The following is a 19017-nucleotide window of genomic DNA, read 5'->3' as shown; positions in this document are numbered from 1 at the left end:
TAAATCACCACAATGCTATGAATATTTCATAGAAAGACATTTCAGCTTATGGGTGTTCTTTTTTTGTTGAACGATTATGTCTGTGTCTTTGGCCATTCATTGTCTGTGATACGTGACTGGCCACTTAATTCAAATTACTATAATCTCTGGCTTTTTGACTGGTTCATTAAATATTTCATTACAAGGAGGAAAAGTAGCACAGCAGATGACATTTATGTGAATACGCAAACAGGTATTCATGAAATCTTAGTCAAGATTGCTACTCACAAATGCTTTAGGAAAATTAATAGAGATCTCTAAGCATTGTTGAAATAAATAGTGACTTTTTATTCCAACAAATGTTAATGAAAATGGTGACTATGATGATTATTTTGCATCGTTGCTCTAGTTATAAGGATGTGGGTCCAGCATTCTGAAGTCTCTCTAAGACTGGAGCATAAGTCACAAACCTAATGAGAAATAGAGTAGATGGGATCTATTGCAATGGATTTTATTAGTGTAATAGTTCTTGAACAAACTCTGGAAAACGAATCTCAGAAGCCTGACATTTGCCTTATCAGTCCATGGGAGCTCAGCACTAAAATTCATAGAGACAGTAATGAAATTAAGCTTAGAGTAGCAACGAGCATTTCTGAAAACCCTCAGTTCTCTTGTGTATCTCTTATAACACAAGTTAGTTCTTCAGATCATTAGCTACAAAATCTGCAAGACAGAAAAAGAGGCTGGAGGAAGGAGTACTAAGCCATTAAATTTGATTTCCCCCAAATGTCTATCAGCTTTTCAGGGGCAAACATTTCAACGGTTAAAGTTTTACATTCATTTCCTGCACGCATGTTTAGCAATCCTGTCACTCTGGGAGCATTTAATTATGCATACAAACACCAGCTAATGTGCTACAAAATGGTAGCTAATGCTACCAAACCACTAATTGTCCTTCTCATTGACTGAGAGCACTGCGTGGGTGTGGAAATGGAAAGCTCCCATGAGAAATCAAAAGCCTCAGTGAAGTGAATGACAAAAGCCCTGTTGACTTTGGGAGAGGCTGGGTCAAGCAGAGGTGCCGTACACACACGTGTCCATGTGCTTATTCGATTCGACCTCTTGTATCAGACTCAGCATGTTCTTGGTGATTTATTCAAGCTGTAATAATCTCAGGATTGCTCTGGTTAAGTGGTACTCATACGTCTGAGTTACAGCCTAGCTGTGGTGATACTGCTCAATTTAGGGTTAAACATGATCCATTGTCCTTTAAGGAGGACCATTACTCAATAGTTTCACTATGTAGGCCTGGTTACTTTCTATAAACGATGCAGGCTTTGCCAGGGACTATACCCTTGAAGAAGGAACTAAAGACTGATAAAAAGGAAACATCCTGCTCCAGAAGGCACTGAAGGCAAAAGGTGAAGGCGGCAGGGGGAAATCACGACCACCCACTCAATTCAACACCTAAAAGACTTACCCCCCCCACACACTGTTTGAGCATGCGCTGTGGAATAAAATAACACTGTACTTTTAATTCAAAGCAGAGAAAACCTTAGCCCAATAGAAATGGTGGCAGATAAGTGACTCCCAATAATGATTTTGGGGAAGGACTTTGGAAACAAGTGGGTGCATCTAGAACTGCATAAATTGCTTGTGTGTTTAACTGCAGGGTGTGCTAGCTTTGTGGTATTACCACCTGGCACTCATCTTTGCGCAAATATGAAATAAATAGTGTCTCTCCTGAGCGTATGATTATTGGCTCATTGCACACCGGGTGGCGAATGCACTTTTCGGACAACAAAGTCTGACCTTACCAAACCCCGCCACGTGAACGTGACCTGCCGCTGCTGTCATGCTTTCCCTGGTGGGAAGGAACCTTCCTCTGGAAAAGGTGCAGGTGCACGCTGTCTGCCTGTTTTTTCTGGTAGATTAGAAGCCACGTACTCATAATCAGGATGGTTGCCCTCCGCTTTAGCACGTGTATTCTGAGTGGAAGAAATCAAGAGGCCAGGGAGCGTGGGCAGCAAGCAAGGAGGCTCTTGGGCAGAGGAAAGCCAAGGGTCAGGGAGGGGCCCTGAGGGACAGGGGAAGGTCGGTGTGGGAGGACAGCAGAAGAGCGAAGTGCAGGCTAAAGGAGACTGGGGGAAGAGATGAGGAGCGGGGGTGAGCAATGCAGACGACTGGGAGAAGTAGAGGGGTTAAGAAAATGGACTGGACTGGGAGGCAAGGGCTGGGCAGCCTGGGGAGAAAGCCGTGAGGGGAAACCACCGGGCAGAGGTGGGAGCAGGGCTGGCTGGGACCGCCTGGAGGGTCTGTACGGCAAACCCCGACAGGAAGCCCGCCCTCGGGAGATGCGGCACCCAGGCGCCCGCACACTACACCCCCCAGAATGCCTTTCGCGGCGCCCGGCACTGAGCACGCGCAGCGGCCGCCGCTCTCCCGAGCACGGCGGGCGAGGGGCCGCCCGCCCCCCTCCCCGTCACCACCACTCGCCGCCGCCGCCGCCGGGAGCGCGGGGGAGGCGGTGCCGCCCCGCCCCGCCCCGCCGCCGCCGCCGCCACGGCCCCTCGGCGGACAGCGCCCGCCTGCGAGGAGGTGGCGGCGCCGCCCGCCGCGGGCGGGGAGGCCGTGAGGAGGCGGTAGGGGCGGCGGGGCCGGGCCGGGCCGAAGGGGCGGTTACTGCCGTTGGCGCCGCGGGCGGCAGGTGAGGCGGCGCGGGGCGGCCGCGGGGCGGCCGTGGGGCGGGGGCGGTTCGCGGGGGCCGGCGGCTGCCGCCTCTTTTCTGAGGGGAAAGCGGGTGAAGGGGAGGCGGGGGCACCGGGGCGATGTCGGTCGTGGTCGGCGGCGACTCCACAGCGGGGAGGCGCGGGGCGGGGGGGGTGGGATAACCCACGGAAACCCGCCAGGATTGCACCGAGCGGAGCTGACACCTGGGATGTGGAAACCGTTCTTCTCCGAAGCCGGGGAGCGAAGGCGGTCCGGCCCGGTAGCAGGGGCAGGCGACGCTGTGAGGGTTAGCTCTTGGAGGCAGCTGCCTGCACCACAGAAAAGCGGTTCAATTAAAACTCTAATAACCTCCCTAGAGGTCAAAGACGCTGCAGGTTTAAAGCCTGCCAGGGCAAGCAAAGATGTAATTATGTTCTCCTGACGATTTTTCTTGACGGCAGAGTGCCTTGGGAACCCCCCATGACACCTGTCTTCAGCGTTGAAAGCTTAGCAGTCCTTGTGAGTTTGGCCCCGGTGGATACAGATGCTGAGTTTATCCCATCCTGCCCCCTTTTAATTATTGTGTGCTGACTAAGCATGGTGGAAAAGTTTCTCTTGTGTATGTCAGCTCTGGGTGGGTGGGTTGCACATGCCTACTCAGAGGTCAGGCTTACTGGTCTGCTTGTGTCCCCTTGCTTTCTTCCACCCCCTCTCGATTAACCCAATGTTTAAATGGGTTATTAAAATAATGGCCACTGCTTTGGGGAAAGAAAAAAAGAAGAGGCACACTCTTCTCTGGTGATGAGAATTATGACTGTATCTGAACAACTGGTAAAGGCGAGGGAACATATTGGTGTTCTCACACCAATACCATAGTTGGATAACTATTGACAAATGCTGACTTTTAAACGGTGACTGCTGATTCAGGAGAATCTGTAGACTTTGGTAATAAAACAGTAATGGCTTCTTTTAGTAGCGATCTCAAAACAGTTTAACCGATAGATTGGCTTGTTAGCTCAAGCCTTGACTTAGCTGAGAACCGGAAGAGCTCTTATTCTCTGGGAGGACCTTCTCCCCCAAACAAATCTGACGTATGCTAAACACATCAGTGGTAAGACAGGGCGTTTTGGTTTTTTGGTTTTTTTTGCAATGTCATTTTCAAAAACGTGGTAGATACCAAATGTGTGAACTAGATACAGGAAACCTGCTTTGCAGTCTGCTTTTCTGCAAGAGTGCATTTTGAACGGCTTATGCTTGCAAGGTGGCAGTTTTACTTGGAGTCTCACTTTTGTGTTTTAATTAGCTGTCATCAAAACTGGAGTTCAGCTTCCAACACTTGTGAATTGTGCCTTGAACATGCACTCTAGGTACCTGGTTAATGTTTTGGGACTAATTACCTAGAGCCCGTTCTCTGTTAAGCAATGTACAAAATGGATCGACTATATGGAAATCTTTTTCCAGTTAAATTTCCAGTCTCCTGAGTCCCATCTCCCTGTGGACTTGCTGAGGTTTGCTTCAACCATCTGTAAATTGGGTATTCTCATTCCCCTTATTCTCATCCCCTTCTCTTAAAAATTGTTGCTTTAAAGTCTTCAGTAAGTGCTGTTGGTTTAAACAGTTCCCTGTGACAGCAGCCCACATTCAGTTACCGTTCCCCAGAGTTTTTAACAGGTTTATATCTGGCCTGTGCTCTGACACAGCAAGGTCTTTAGGAGGTGTTTTAAAACATAGAGGCTTAGGGATCCTCCACTAGTAAAACTATTGTTTTATTCAAATAGATAAAGCCATAGATGATTTCTCTCCGCAGAAGAACCTGCTTTCCATTTAAAATGGCTTTTCCAACTGGAGCATATTTAGGATGTGAAGGAGCAGATTTTTCTCGGAAGTAGTGGGAGGCAGGAAGAATCATGAAAAAGAAGGTGGCGCAAAGGAGAGCGTTAAACCAAAGAGCTAGAACCAGATCAGAGGTTCTTAGCTGTACAGACAAAATTTTGCCTCCTCAGACTGTGGGACAGTAATTTCTTTGGTTGTTATCCAAGATGGTGGCAGACTTCAGTTTTGTGGTTCAGATCGAGGAGTCAAATGGGTCTATGGGCCCATAAAGCTCAGGGAGGAGTGGTCTGGGAAGGGTAAGTGGAGTTTCAGGGAAAATGGGTCACACTTCCCCTGTTTTGCTGGCAACCTTCCTGGGGAAGCAAGTGGCTGTTCCTAAGGGACTTTGCACAGTCGGCACAGGAGTGGTGACTGGGGGTTAGCATTCGTTGGTGGTTCTGCTGTGCTGGATAAATGCATGACATGGGACCCTTTTCCTTCTCCTTTTAGGTCTTGACCCCTTTCTTTCACCTTCTGTGGTAGGATGTGTTCCCTCCTCCTCCATCAGCACACCACCTGCTCTGACACTGTTCTGCCTTCTTCCCCCTGCAACTGTCTCTCCCTGTCCTGGAAGTGAACTGGTAGGTGTGAGGTGCTGGAAGAAAGTAGGTTTCTTTCTTTGCCCTCCAAGTACGCAGACTGGGCCTGGTGACACAGACAGTGGAAAGGCGGCCACTCACATTTGGTCACGCTAGACAGCCCTCGGCTCTGCCTGCATTTGGAGCAAGCTGCGAGCGGGGCATTGAACTCAGCGTGGTGGAATTTAAACTGTGAGTTTTCAAACCCAATTACTGGACGCAGTCTGTGTCTTGACAAGCTTCAGTTTCATTAGCTGCCTCCCAGGAGTATCGAGCTGTGCAGCTCACCTTTGCAGAGATCAGATTCTCCTCTGTGACGTTATTAGGTGTTTTTAAAAATGGCTTCATCAGTCCACTTTAAAAGAGCTGGTCTGCTCTGATAACAGTGCCAGCTGGTGCTTCTCCAGATAAGGAACTTGTCACTTTTCCTGCTGTCATACAAGCAGCTTCTGCCCTATTTAGAATACAGCTTAAAAAAAAGACTACGAAATAACCACTAGTCTTGTGTAAAGATTTATGTGTTTCATTTAGGAACAACTGAACACTCCTTATTTAATTGCTTTGGACAGTATTGGTTTATGAAGAAGATAGGATCAAACTAAATGCAGAATTGAAGGTAATAACTTTATATACCTGTATCGTGAGGAAATCTTGATTATAAGATCTCTTATATAACAAAGTGACAATAGGCAAAAGATCTCTGCTTTTTTTCTTTCAGTCCCCATTAGAAGTTCATTAGCTTTTAAAAGGATCTGAAGTACTACATTGTGCATGTATGTGTATAATCTGTATGGTGGTGGGAAGCAACCAGATGAAATAGTATAAAAACAATCTCTTTCTGAGGGTCTGAAAAGTAGTTGTGTGCTTGTGCACACCAGGAGGATCGTGGGGAAACTGCAATTGCATGACAGACCTAGTAATTCATTCTATAATGGTGTATGCAGGAGCAATGTTCTAATTTACTCATTTCTTTGATGTTTTGTGAGCAGATGGCATTTTTAAAAAAGGTCTATTAATTCTATGGGAATTTGATAATGGCTAATTGCTGGGGGATCAGAAGAGAGTAGCAGTCAAAGTGAGGTTCCTGACTTCTCTGCTCTCAAAAGAGAGGCAGCCCTCTGCTGCCTCATTTGTAAGCTACTGTCCTCTTAGAAATCCTTGCTGAAGAATATTCACCGGTGTCCTTGGCATAAATTGGGAACTTGTTGATTGCTTTTGATTAATTGAACTGTGCTCCATGAACCAGTCACTATTACAGGAAAAAAGCACCAGGGAGATCACGGCTTATAGTAGGACCCAGTGCACCGTGAATTTTCATAGGAAAGCCCTTTACTCTTTCCCTCATTCTCACTTGCTTCTTGGTTCCTTTCCTTTCTTTTTTCCTTTCTCTGTTTCTGTCTCTTTCACCATGCCTCTGACTTAGGTCTATTCATGTACTTTAAGCACCTGCCGAAGTATTTGCAGCATAGGATGTAAGTACCTACTTGCACTGTAACATCAAAGGATCACATTTCAAAATTACAACTTTTCCTTTGAACAAGAAGAAAAAAAGGTTCCTGGTTGCTATGGTGAGAGGCGCTATATAAATGCCTATAAATAAATAAACAGCTGATTCTTGGACTTTGATTTGCTGTATTTTTGCTTTTCTAATGAGCTATAATTAAATATCAAAATGGGAGGAGGTGACATTTTACCAATTTTATTAAATACATTATTCTTATGCCTTCTGTTTTACAGTATATCTGCTGAGAACAATTAAATAATAAGTTGTTTATTTTTCTCTCTGTAGAGAGTTGATGTTTTGAAAAATCATAGTCTAGTATTTATAGAAAAACTTCTAGATGCCAAAAGGCACTCTACTAAAAAGGTTGTGTCCATTTTAAGTTTAATCAGAACATACATTTTGAGATAAATGTTTTTTTTCCTATCTGTAAAGGAGTATTATGTGCCACTGCAACATGGAAGTTCCAATCAAGTGTCTGTAAATGTAATTATGTTCCTCTGCAGTATTTGAAACCCCACTGGTGCACAACAGCAAAACTAGAAAATGTCACTGACTTTTTCTTTTATCTTAAAATGACAAGGGCAGAGTAAAAAATCGGATATTCCTTGTTGAAGTTTGAGGAGGAAGGGAGAATTTACTTTTTTGTAAGCCTTTTGTTCTCAGGTCCATGATGTAAAAGTAGCTTCCTCTCTGCACTGAAGGTGATAATTGTAAAATGGATTGGATGGAGACAATAAACTGCTTCTTCAGAAGTCAGCGAGTAGCCATCAGCCATTGCTAAAAAAGCCCTTTTCATTAGTAATCTCTGGAACCCAGTCCACTCGCAGTTTGTGAAGCACAACTGCAGCCCAGTTCCCCACCAGTGAACTGGAGTATTCCCCCTCACAGGTGTTTCTCACTCAGGAAATACGTGGACTTTGTTTAACAGCAAAGGAGAGTTCATAGTGGAAGGAACTTTCCTTAGGGGAAGGAAAATAGGTATTTATAATATACAGAAATACTGCTTTGTTAAAGGCTCAGTCTAGTTTCTTGGTGGAAACTGATTTTGCCACAGTGGCCTGAAGAGAGATTTCTTCAGTCCTAAGCTGTCGAGTGCAGCTTGTGCACTGGCAGGGAGTAGATCTGCTTTCTACCACGGTCACAGCTTTGTATTCAAAGAAGCTCTCAGATTTCTAAAGAACTTTGAAGCACTATCCTGTCCTGTTAAAGGTTTGGTAAAATAACACCACATTATTTACTGTCTTCATTCCCTTTGAGCATGCAGATTCATATCTACTTGCTTTATCAATTTAAAATACATTTGACTAAATGCCTTTTACTTCAGAGCATGTGTAATTGGGAGGACAAGGATACACAGTATTTTTTTCCAGTTACACAGTTACTTTTCACGGAGTAAAACATGTACTTCTGCACACAGCTATTGATGGTAGGGGCAGAACAGGAGCAAGGAATGGTGTCCCTGAAGGTCTCGCTTGAGCAGTGACAGCCTGCACAGGTTTGATTTATATTTCATAGGCCTGTCACTTTTGTCCCAGCAGAGCTGCTACTGTGGCCAGGCTGGTGACGCTCACCTGAAGAACAGTGACAGCTTCAGTGTTTTTCTGGCAGTGAATTAACCTCAGAGCTGCCTCTGAACCTGGTGCTTTGTGCCATGGGTCTGCGCTGACTTCCCAGAGCGTACCACAGAGTCCTGACCCTCACCCTGCCTCAGCACTGTGTTTTGTGCAGGCTTGAGGCCAGAATCAGGAGTGGGTTGTGCTCTCTGCCTGCTGGAAGGTGGTTTGAGCTTCACGTGTATCAAAGACAGTTTTACCTGCATTGAGGTTAGGCCTGGAGAGTCAGTGTTTGACCTGCAGGTCTCAGCTGCCTTCACAGGATTGTGTGGCTGACAGCATACAAGGCAATCCAAGGTTTCTCACAAAAGGGCCATTGCAAAGGCTGATGAGGTGTGTAGGCAGGCTGAACCCAAACAGAATCTGTGCTGCCTACAAGAGCAACTGGGAGATAGGAAGGGTGGCAAACAGGGAGTCTTGAAAGTGCTCCAAGTTTGCAGCTACTCCCAGGGCTAACTGCTTGGGATTGGTGTACCTGGAGACCATGTTGATGCTGGAGCAGGACCAGGCTTCAGAGTCATTGAGAGAGTTTTCTCAATTAGAAAGCACCATTATTACTAGCACATACTGCCTTTTAATGGAGTGGCATCTTTATTAGAAGGCTTTTCTTAGAGTAGGAGGATGAAATACATATATTGATATTAATGACAGGACAAGCTGGTGAGGACAAGAGGTGCTGGAGCTATTGTGTGTCTCCTTTTCCAGCATGGACAGGACAAAGGGTGAAACAGTGCATGTAGCAGATTTTTTTTTTTTTCCCTTCTTCAGAAGTTCTGCTTTTCTGCATTGCTGTTTTGGGGTTTTTTTTTCTTTCAGAAGTTTGGGGGTTTTTTTAATGGATGGATATGATCCAGGACCATCTGGTGGAATTTGCTGTTGTCACATCTAGGTTTTCTGATGTATTGCCTGTCAAGTTATATTGCATGTTCAGATGAGTTTCTCATATGATGTGCTGACAACTACTGACAGCCCTGAGATGGGAAGTTGGAAGCTTGAGGGAAAGAAGAGAGGGACAGAGTTAGCTTTAAAAATGTAACCTTGACTGCTCTTGATTGGTGGGATTTAATTTCTGGTACCTATGGTTGACTTTTTTAGTAGAGAAAGGTAAATGAGTGAACTTTAAACCAAGTGGATCTAAGGTACTGTAATTAAACTTGGAAAGTTTGTAGTCCACTGCTAGTCTTGTCAATTTTATTTTTTTTTCTCTTTGACACCGAGTTCTTCACTTAATCTTTCTCTGTCCTTAGCTCTCTGTCTGTAGACACTTTCACACTTAAATAAGTTGCGGCCTTTCCTTCCTCCTTTACTCCTCAATCCTTCCCCAGTCCCTCCTTAGAAAGGAGATCTCAAAACTTTTCTGTTTTTATTAGGGTACCACCAGGTATCCTATTAATTGTAGTATCCCAGTATCCTAATCCTGAATCCTAATACCCTAATAATTCTGTAATGAACTAAGATTTTTGGCAAATTAGTATTAAGCTTTGCAGACATATCACTTATATGAAAGCAATAAGCAACTCTGAAATAACTGTAGTAATTCTTTTCTTGCTGGTTTAATACTCAAATAATTAACTAAAGCAGGGTTTTCTGATTTAAAGGTCCACAGTGCAATTGCATTTCTTTACACACTGACAAAGATAATGCTGTACTTCATAAACCAGAATCCAAACAAGCTATGAACAGTTCAGTTTTGTTTGTTGTTTTTTCTGCCATAATTTGAAACCCCAAGTAGCAATTAGGCTGGTGACAAGATAAATTTCATAACTTATCATTCTTCATTTTTTAATTGGCCAGATCAGTAAAGAAGTGATTTGTGTTTGAACTTTAAAGGTTCTTAGTTTATATAGTACTGGTAGAAAGCGTAGTACAGGTACTTATGAATGGGTTGGAAGGAAGCCTGTTTGTAAACAGAGATGGGATCGCACTGCAAAGGTACATCCAGGTGTGGTTCTGAATGCAGACTTTCCCCTCTTCTCCCTCTCAAAGCCATGGTGGTTATACTGGGCCGCCTGCAAATTAGATCCTGCCTAAATGTTGATGAAGTTGAAAGTCACCCTTGGAAAGGCAAAAAACTTTCTTCCATGGAGGTTTGAAGCTGAAGATGACAGTCCCCAAGCTTATGGGACTCTTGCAGTTTGCTAAGGAAGAAGCTGGAAAGCATTTACTTGCCTCCACTTATTCCTGTGTCTCCTCAGTGCTACTTCCTGGCCTGGGGAATGCGAGTGCCCTTCTGTAGCTGTAGAGAGAAAAAGTGTTAAGCTGACCAGGCCAGTGGAGCCTGAATACAGGAAAAAGTAACCACTGTTTCATACTCTGATCTTCTGCAGTTCCATACTTTGTGACTATCAAATAAGGAGACTTGGAAATGATCCAGCTCCTGTGCTGTTGTAGGGAAGGGACTGGGATATGCAAAGATCAGTGTGAGGGTACAGCAGCTCTCCGTGGTGATGGTGGGTTGTGTTGGATGGAGCACTGTTCTCGTACGGATCAAGCATCAGCTCAGCTATTGTCAGAAGAAGTAGACTTTGGAGGAACCCCCATAGATGGAATATGGCCAAATTCTCTGCCTGTAACGTGTTTGATAGCACTGCAGGGAGGTGAGGCTGGTCTTCAGTCCTTAAATGCATTAAATTAACTCTGGGCAAGCTTGCTGGGAAAAGGGTAATGAAGCGGGTCAGAAATGGGATGTGTGTGCTCAAGCACAAGCAGTGGGCTTAATACTACAAGCAGCATTCCCCCAGGCACATGGCTGGGGAGCAGCCAGGTCATGGAGCACACTGTGCTGTTTGTTAAACGGATCACAGTCCATAGATGCAGCTGAAATCACTTGTCCAGGCATAAAAGATAAAGTCAGTTAGGAAGGAGAGCAATTGCATTGGGAGAAACTTGTGAGAGGAGCTGGATGCAGTCTAGTGTAATGCTGGCTGTGTAGGGCATGTACTAGCCAGCACCCTCTCGGGGTTGCCTGAGTCCGTTGCAGCAAAAATTTCAGCTTCTGATAGTGGAGACTGATGAAGATCTTGACACATCCATTCTGTTATTTCAGGTAGAGGAGGCTACTGAATGGATCTGCAATGTGACTGACATTGTGCGGTGCTTCATCTTTATTTCATGTGACGAGGAGGTGGGAGGGAGGAGATTATTTGAAGTGCCTGGCTAGAGACAGAACATAATTTATCAGTGTTCATTTGTCTGGAAGGATACACAGCCCGTATATAATTTAGAAACGTGTTAAAAAATAGGAAGCTATTGTCTTAAAATCAGTGAGCACTCAAGTCTTTTGGTTTAAAATCTAGTTCCTGTGATACATAAATGCACTGCTGTGCATTTTGTGTTTATAGTGTGTGTACAGTATAAGCGTTACATCTAAAATGAACCAAGAAAGTGTGTATAAATAGTACTGATAAAACTAAGCCCTTCATAAACTCAGAGTAATGTGTCTTTTCCCTATTTAGGCTGAAACACCTGGAACCGCACATGGATTTATCCTAGTCAGTTCTTCTGAGATCACATTTAATATAGAAGTTCTTTTCATATGTGATCTGCAAATGGATTTTTTTGTTTTTCTATTCCAGTAAGTATCCCTTCCCCCACTTTTTTTTCCATCTCCCTTTGAGTCTTTTTCACCTTTTTCTGATTCAAGCCTGGTGATGATATGCTATAGCTAAATTATCAGAGGGGGAAGAGATATTGGTGTCCTCTACCTTGCTGTTGAGAAGTCTATATTTTTGTTTTCCGCAGTGTACTGAGACCAAGAGAAACGAACAGGGTGTTGCCATCCTTTATCACAGGCAAAATGATAAATTACATGTCCTGGAAAGTTTAAAGACATGCAAGAATGCAAATCCTTGGCCTATAAGGATGTGTGGTTGGAAGTGCTGATCCAGCCAAGACTTAAGCACATGCTTGAATCTAAGCACAAGCATTGCTTCCATGGGGTGTATCTACCTGGCACCATGCTATGTGGGGTAAGCGAAGCTCTTGCTGTGAAAGGAGGATTGATTTGTTTTAGTGGCTGGAAGTAGGAAAAGGAAATGAGCCTTTTCCAGTCACCTGGAAGAGCAACCTGTGAGTGGTGGAGGTGTTGCTCTTCTGCATTACTGTCCTTGACTCTACGGTGTGAACTGATGTAGATGGAAACCCTAATGGTTTGGCATTTGCTACCTTACAGTGCATCTATCCATTTCCCCTCCTCACTTTTCACACTCTGTCCATGTCTGCTAACCACGAGCAGAACACCTTGTCTGTAGTAGGTGGTACGGTAGTGTGGTGCTTCTGCCTAGAAGGGCTGAAGCATTCAAAGAGACTGAGGATGTTACAAGGGAGTGCATAACTTTTCCTCTCTTGCTAACAGGGAAATATGTAGAAATTTTCAATAATTCACAATTCAACCCCTTTCCCTCCTGCCCAGTGTAAAAGCCTTTGAACCAAAGCTCTGTACACTGGCTTGTTCTCCACCAGCCTGAGAAAGAAACCTGTTGGAAAAGTGTCTAAAGGAGGACTGGTTTTTTTTTCTGGCTGCTGATGGCAGTGTGCAGTAGGCAGAGTGGTCTAGATCTGTTCTTCATCTGGTTCTTATTCTGGTTGTCCTTTAGTTGAAGCACTCTTTTTGGCTCTGTTTTCTTTCCTCCACTTTAGCTCATTTTCATGCCATGTTTCTTGCTCCTTTGAATTTAATGGCATGTGTGCTTTCTGAGGAAGCAGTGTATGCTCTGGGTGCTGTGTGCTTCTGGTGGTGTGAAGTTGTCTACCCGCTTCCTGCTGGATTTGAGCTTGCATTCTAACTGGAAGGGGAGACATAATTTTTGTGTACAGATGGAAATGTTTTTCTTGGGGTTTTTGGTGCTGAATTAGATGTCATCCCTCTTGCATCCTTGAGGCCCTAAAAGGGAGATAGGGGCTGAGTTTTCCTGATGTGCTAATTTTATAGCATTGTTCGTTTTCACTGAATTACCTCCAACTGGTCCCAGAGCATTGCAGCTGGCACTGCAGTTCTCACATCCATCTCCTGTGTTTTAAGTGATTTTCTTTACTTCATACAGTGCAATGATGTCTCAGGCTCATGATTGAAAATTCCTTGGTGCTTTACTGAGAAACACAGATCAAAAAGATAATCTCCAAGTCTGGTCTTTTTTCTCTGGAGCAGTCTTTGAAGGTTACACATTCTTCTGCTGTACATCCTTTGTCCAAGCGTATCTTCTTTTTGTTCTCTATTCCCTTCCTACTTGTTTCTTTTCTTCCTTCTCTTTATTTCAGTTCTATGTCTTCTATATTCTTTTAGTTTGCTTTGTTTATGTTTGAGAAGAGACACACCTGAGTTTAAGTATAGTTGGCTATTTGGACTTAGAAGTTTTCCTTAGAAATGCTTTGTAAGTGAAGGCCTCAATAATTTTCCCCTTAAAGCTTTTTTCACTGACGGCTGAAAAGTTTCACTAACTTTTCCCATCTTGCATGCAGCTTCCATTGCCATTTGACTGTCTTGTGCACCAAAGCTTGCTTTGCCATACCTATGAGAGGCTGTGCTGCACAGTTCTTACAACTGAACCAACTGACATTTCCCTTTTCCATTGTAAAATATTTCGCCTTTTTCTTTCAAAACACACATTCAAGTGTCTTCCTCTCTCCTGGCCTTTGACTCTGCCTTATAAAACTGAAACAGAGATCTAGATAATTATTGACAGCTGGACTCTGCACAGTTGTATCCAGATGCCCCTTCTTCAGCTGCTAGATGTTCTGAAGACCACACATGTGTAAAAAGGGGCCAAGGGACATTTTGATGTTAAACAAGGATTGCCTGGTTCTTGTGTGGAGATGGCATATATGGAGATGGGGATTAAAAATGAGAGGAATAAGAGTTTATTTGATAACAGAAAGGTTTTCTGTATTTGTGAAAAATTGTTTTTTGTACCATCCAGCTTACTTGCCGAAGTTCAATGGAGAAAATGTAATTCTCAATAAAAACGGTTTCATTTTTTGATTGCAAAGATTTCTTTGTATATAGTGTTAATTTTCTTTCCATCTTTTTACTGGTTTACCTTAACAATTTGATTACATGTATATTTTTTCTCTTGAGAGACAGTGGGTGTGATTAAACGCTGTTTTAAACTGTTATCATGTAATTAGCAGGAAAAGATGTCTCAAGTCTGATCTGCCTGCTGCTTTATTACTCAAGGAGCAAAGAGGAGCTGAATTCTGGGATTTGGGTCCTTGCTTGGAAGTCCTTGTTGTGTAAATTTGGCATAGGCTACTTCTGTTTCAGAGAACCATCTCTTTCTTCAGCTTAGAGCTGTGTAGATACTAGGACCATGCTTGCATGAAGCCAAGGAAATGAGTTTCCTAGTCGTGTTCTATGTACCTCTTGTACGAAGTGGGCTTGCAAACAGATCTTTATTAGATCTCACCTATTTATGCTCTCTGATACAGTAATCGGTAGACCATATAGTTTTTAAAAGATTCCTTTATGAAGTCTTTTGGCTAGCACTGAAAAATAAGCTTTGCTCCCCCTTCTCAGAGCTTCCAGTCTTCAAAACCGGCCTGTTTGGGTTGTTTCTGCTACATTCTTCTCAAAGCCATGCTGTGGGTTTTCCATTGCTTTTGGAAAATTTCACCCATTATATTTTAGGGCCCACTTTTGCATACTATTCTCTGAGTAACACTTATTCTTGACAGTTTGGTTCCCTTCAGTTGTGTACTAGTGTGAAAGTGTTTTGTTCGAAGAGTGGTACACAACTGAGAGTTTAGACCCTGATTTCTTTAAGATCAGAAACCCATATATAGTTTTAAGCTGTATGTGAATTTTGGATCACTGGTGACCAATGAAACATCTAAGCACGGTCTGTGTAAAATACTTTGGCAATTGCAAATGCCTTGAAGGAATTTGGAAGCATGTGGGTCTGTCTCTTCTTTTGTACCAGAAAAAAAGCCCTATTTAGTTTGGGTGTAGGGGCTGCGCTCCCTCTTCTGAAGAGTAATGCTTTGTATCATCAATGATTCCCTGGATGTGATGGGGTTTTGCGTTTGCTTCTGGCAAGCATACAGTCAAATGTAGTTACCAGATGACCACAGTCCATTGCATGGGGCAGTCACTGATGAGCCTCTGATGCACTGGAAATGAGTTAGCTGTGAATTGCTTTGTGTCTTAGTTTGCTGTTGGTTTCCCCTCTCCCAGCTGGCCACTTGTAATGTAAATTGGGTGGGATGTTTTTGGTTTGTGAATTGAAATCCCTTTGCACTGGGAAGACTAGTTTACAGTGTTTGGTCCCTGGGCAGATGAGCCTTTCACCCATACATGTGTGGACAAAAAGCCCACTTCAGAAAGGTGTGTGACACCAGTTTCGTGACCTCTTTTTTTGTACTGACTTACCTTATCACAAGCTCATTTGCATGACCCAAACCAGACTCGGGCTGTTCCTGCTGTTGTGAATTTATTTCAATTTTTATTTCAATATTTTCCCATTTATCTTTCACAATAGATGGGAGGAGTGGAGGGAGGGAGGGAGGGAAGAGGTGGAAAATAAAAAGGTGCACAAGGATTAATTTGCTGTGTAATTTCCTCTTTCAGAAGGAGGGAGATACACACCTGGGAAAATAGGTTATCAGACCTCTAAGCACATAGGTGAAATATTGTCCTTTCTAATAGACGCTCTGGTGTCGTGCTGAGGTAGTCACTTACTCAGCACTAAAACTATACGACCAGATTCATTTTGAGGAGACATGAGATGGTTTCCTGTGCGTGTGCATTTTTACTGTCTTTAGCTAAGTTAGGGCTCTTGGGGCTTATCACTTTTTAATGATTTGTTCTTACCCCTGCTCCTTGCTTCTGGCTGTTTGTTCTTTACTACTTAGGTTATTACTCACGTTCATGCAGAGACCTGAGAGTTAATAGAAAATGAAGATTGGAGTTGCTCTTCCCTTCCCTTGTCCTGTAAGGTTATCTGGGACAGCTTCACGCATGTTTATATATGGCTTTGCAGCTTCTTGGCTTCTGACTGTGTTACAGTTGTGTCAAAGGTATAAAACTAAAGCTGGGAAGCTAGCAGCTTACTGAAATTAATTTAAATTTATAAAGCCACTGATTAATCATCTTTTAATGCAGGTGTAAACTTAAGAGCAATAGACAGTCTATATACTAATTGTAATCTTTCATATGAATTTTGTAGTAGTCATACATATGTATTATATACCTACATATATATATTTAGCACAGAGGTCACAAAGTCAAGTCATTATACAAAAAGTTCTCTAGTCCTTGCTGAATTTATGTGCATGTCTTTGTCCATTGGAACACAGGGCTCTTAGGTACATGCTTGTCTTTAAGCGTTGAATATATTCAAGCAAATTAAAGAAGAAGGGGTTTATTTTAGTATATTTTACTTTTTATTTTAGTATACTTCATCACCTTGATGGTAAAGAAATGGTGGTTATTTTGTGTAACCTTAAGTCACTTAGCAAGATGGCTGTTTTCTAGTCAGTCCTCAGCCTCCAACTTGGGTGCTTTCTCCTTTCAGATACTTGCTGCATTAATACAGGTGCAGATCTGAGTCTTCATAGTTGCAAGAGGAGCTTTTTGTGGCTCCCTTTGCCTTGGAAGAAGTGTTGGCTACCTCAGCAGACTGTTTCTATTGGCCTCCAGGACAGATAAGCACATCATTCCGCCATGGAGCGGGTGGAGTTGGACGAGCCAAGGCAGGAAGGTTCTGCCTGGGATGATGTATGTCCTCCATCTCTGACCCCTCCAGACCTGGAATGGGTCTCGCTGCCTATGGCCGATATAGATGTATATTTTAGTCTTTTCTCCAAGGTCACAAGAACCTTTCTCTTTGATGATGATGGGTGTGTCAGCACATATGTTTTTACTACATCTCATCTTGGGAATTCTTTGCAAGTGAGAGGGTTCAGACCTGCTCCAACCCTCCCTGTACTGGGTAATGTTGCAGGGTTTTCATAATGGCTAGATGGCCTCAGTGGGGAATGGCTGCATCAGCAGCAATGCTAGCAGAAGTCTAGAGGTAGAGAAGCACATCTTTACGTAGGGTGCTGCCTGCAGTGCCGTTGATGTCTTGAAATACTGCATAAAGTAGCTGAAAGACCACTCTTTTCTTGTCCTTGCAATTATCTGCAGATGGATCCAGAGCTGTATATAATGAATGGGGGCAGATGTTTTTAAGTGGAGTTGTTTTATACAGCAGTTGGTTTATCAGTCTGATGTTGCTCTTCTCTCAGTGACAGTCAGGTTACACTTCAGTTATTTGAAGAGATTCTCATTGCCAAATACTTGACTCAGCATTTGACTCCACAGAGGCAGCAGATCTTGCCAGTGGGAAGGAAGGAAACAGAAATGAGCTGCTGTGCCAGGGTTGGGTAAGGAATCTTCCATCATCTAAGGGCCACCAGTGAATAGCAACTATGTCGGTAGGTTTGCAGATGTTTCTCTCCCAACAGATGCTTTCTGCTTTTTGTCTGAAACTTTCACCTTCTGGTGTGTATTAAATGTCCTATCAGCTATTTATGGGAGCGTTGTAACCTCCACAGAGGTGGGATGAGAGGGCTGTAGAGAAATGATGCATTGATTTATTGGTGGGATTTATGGGGCAAAAATTAACTACCTTATTTTTTATTACTGTTCAAATAAATATAACAGCAAGTCTTATACAAAAAAAACCACCCTCAAATCAGGCTTGAACCTCTTCTTCTTGCTGCTGTGCCCTTGATAAATATGCCTAGATTCAGTAGTCCTTCCATGAATTTTCAAGCTGCCAAGGGCATGAAGAAGTTCTTCCTAGCTATTGAACTGTAAATTGTTGTATATGACACCTGGAGGAGTTGGAATGGTTCTGTACAAGTAACTCAGTGTATTCATCACACTTTCCCTATTGCGTGCAGTGGTTCACGTTGAAGCCGAGAAAGATGATTCATATTGCTTTCTTCTCTTCCCACTGTCAGTAGCAGCGGTAGCCCTCAGAGCAACATTCGAAACAGTAAATGCCTGGCCCACAGCCATGTGTTACTACTGCTCTGCTGGGCCCTCTGATGATACTGTAATCAGATGAGAGACAAGGTAAGAATTGTTCTTTTCCGCAGGGAAAATCAGACTAGGGTATTTAAGTACTAATCGAAAAACAATTTTAAAGAAGTGTTTAAATTGGCCAGCAGACATTTTTCAGTCCTATGGCCTATGCTCTCAGGAAACACCCTTTTTTTTTTTTTTTTTTCTCCAATATAAGTTATTTTAGATGATTTGTGAGACTTTACGCTCTGTTCTGAATTTTCATGTGAATATTAGCACCCCTGGGATATGCTGCCAACCCAGAACATGGATGTTTTGTGTTCCCTTAGCATCAGTCTAAGTGGTTGCACTAGAGGGGGAGTATCCAGTAACTGTGCTTCTATCAGTTGTTAATATTACACTACTATCATATGAATAGGGTTGGGTTATGTGCTGGCTGTACCCTTTAAAATGCAAGGCTGTGGTGTACAGGTGTGGCTGAAGGGGGCATTGGAGGTAAAACAATGTTTGCAATTTTGGGACTCAAAATGGCAGTAAACCTTTTTATTTCCCCTGATTTGATTTAGATTCTCCTTCACCTTGGCTCTGAACTACATTCCTGTCATGCTGCTGTGCTAGGTACCTCCAGGCATTTGTCAGAGACTGGCTAATTGAAGCACACACTCCAGCTTGGATCGAAACTGCCTTTTTGATCAAGATTGTAGATGCTGCTGTTGCTTCCTTGTGGAGTTCTTTTCATGAAGTACTAGGACTTTG

General features: G+C 43.3%; 1 protein-coding gene across 7 annotated transcripts in view; it reads left to right on the top strand.

The window, feature by feature from the left end:
• Window positions 1–2414: 2414 nt before the first annotated feature.
• The window catches only part of POMGNT2 (protein O-linked mannose N-acetylglucosaminyltransferase 2 (beta 1,4-)), a 33768-nt gene continuing 17165 nt past the window's right edge, over window positions 2415–19017 (top strand). For 2 of the 7 annotated variants that reach the window (XM_069770418.1, XM_069770427.1), the window contains exons 1-2: window positions 2415–2686; window positions 5011–5141. The gene's annotated coding sequence lies outside the window, so the exon portion shown is untranslated. Of the gene's footprint in view, window positions 2687–5010; window positions 5142–5669; window positions 5755–11710; window positions 11830–12037; window positions 12224–17643; window positions 17667–19017 lie in introns of those variants that run through there. The other 5 variants (XM_069770433.1, XM_069770452.1, XM_069770472.1 and 2 more) reach the window with 5 other exon arrangements.

Source organism: Haliaeetus albicilla, chromosome 2 (genome assembly GCF_947461875.1).
Source record: "Haliaeetus albicilla chromosome 2, bHalAlb1.1, whole genome shotgun sequence".
Classification (NCBI taxonomy): domain Eukaryota; kingdom Metazoa; phylum Chordata; class Aves; order Accipitriformes; family Accipitridae; genus Haliaeetus; species Haliaeetus albicilla.
This window is presented reverse-complemented; position numbering and strand designations above follow the sequence as displayed.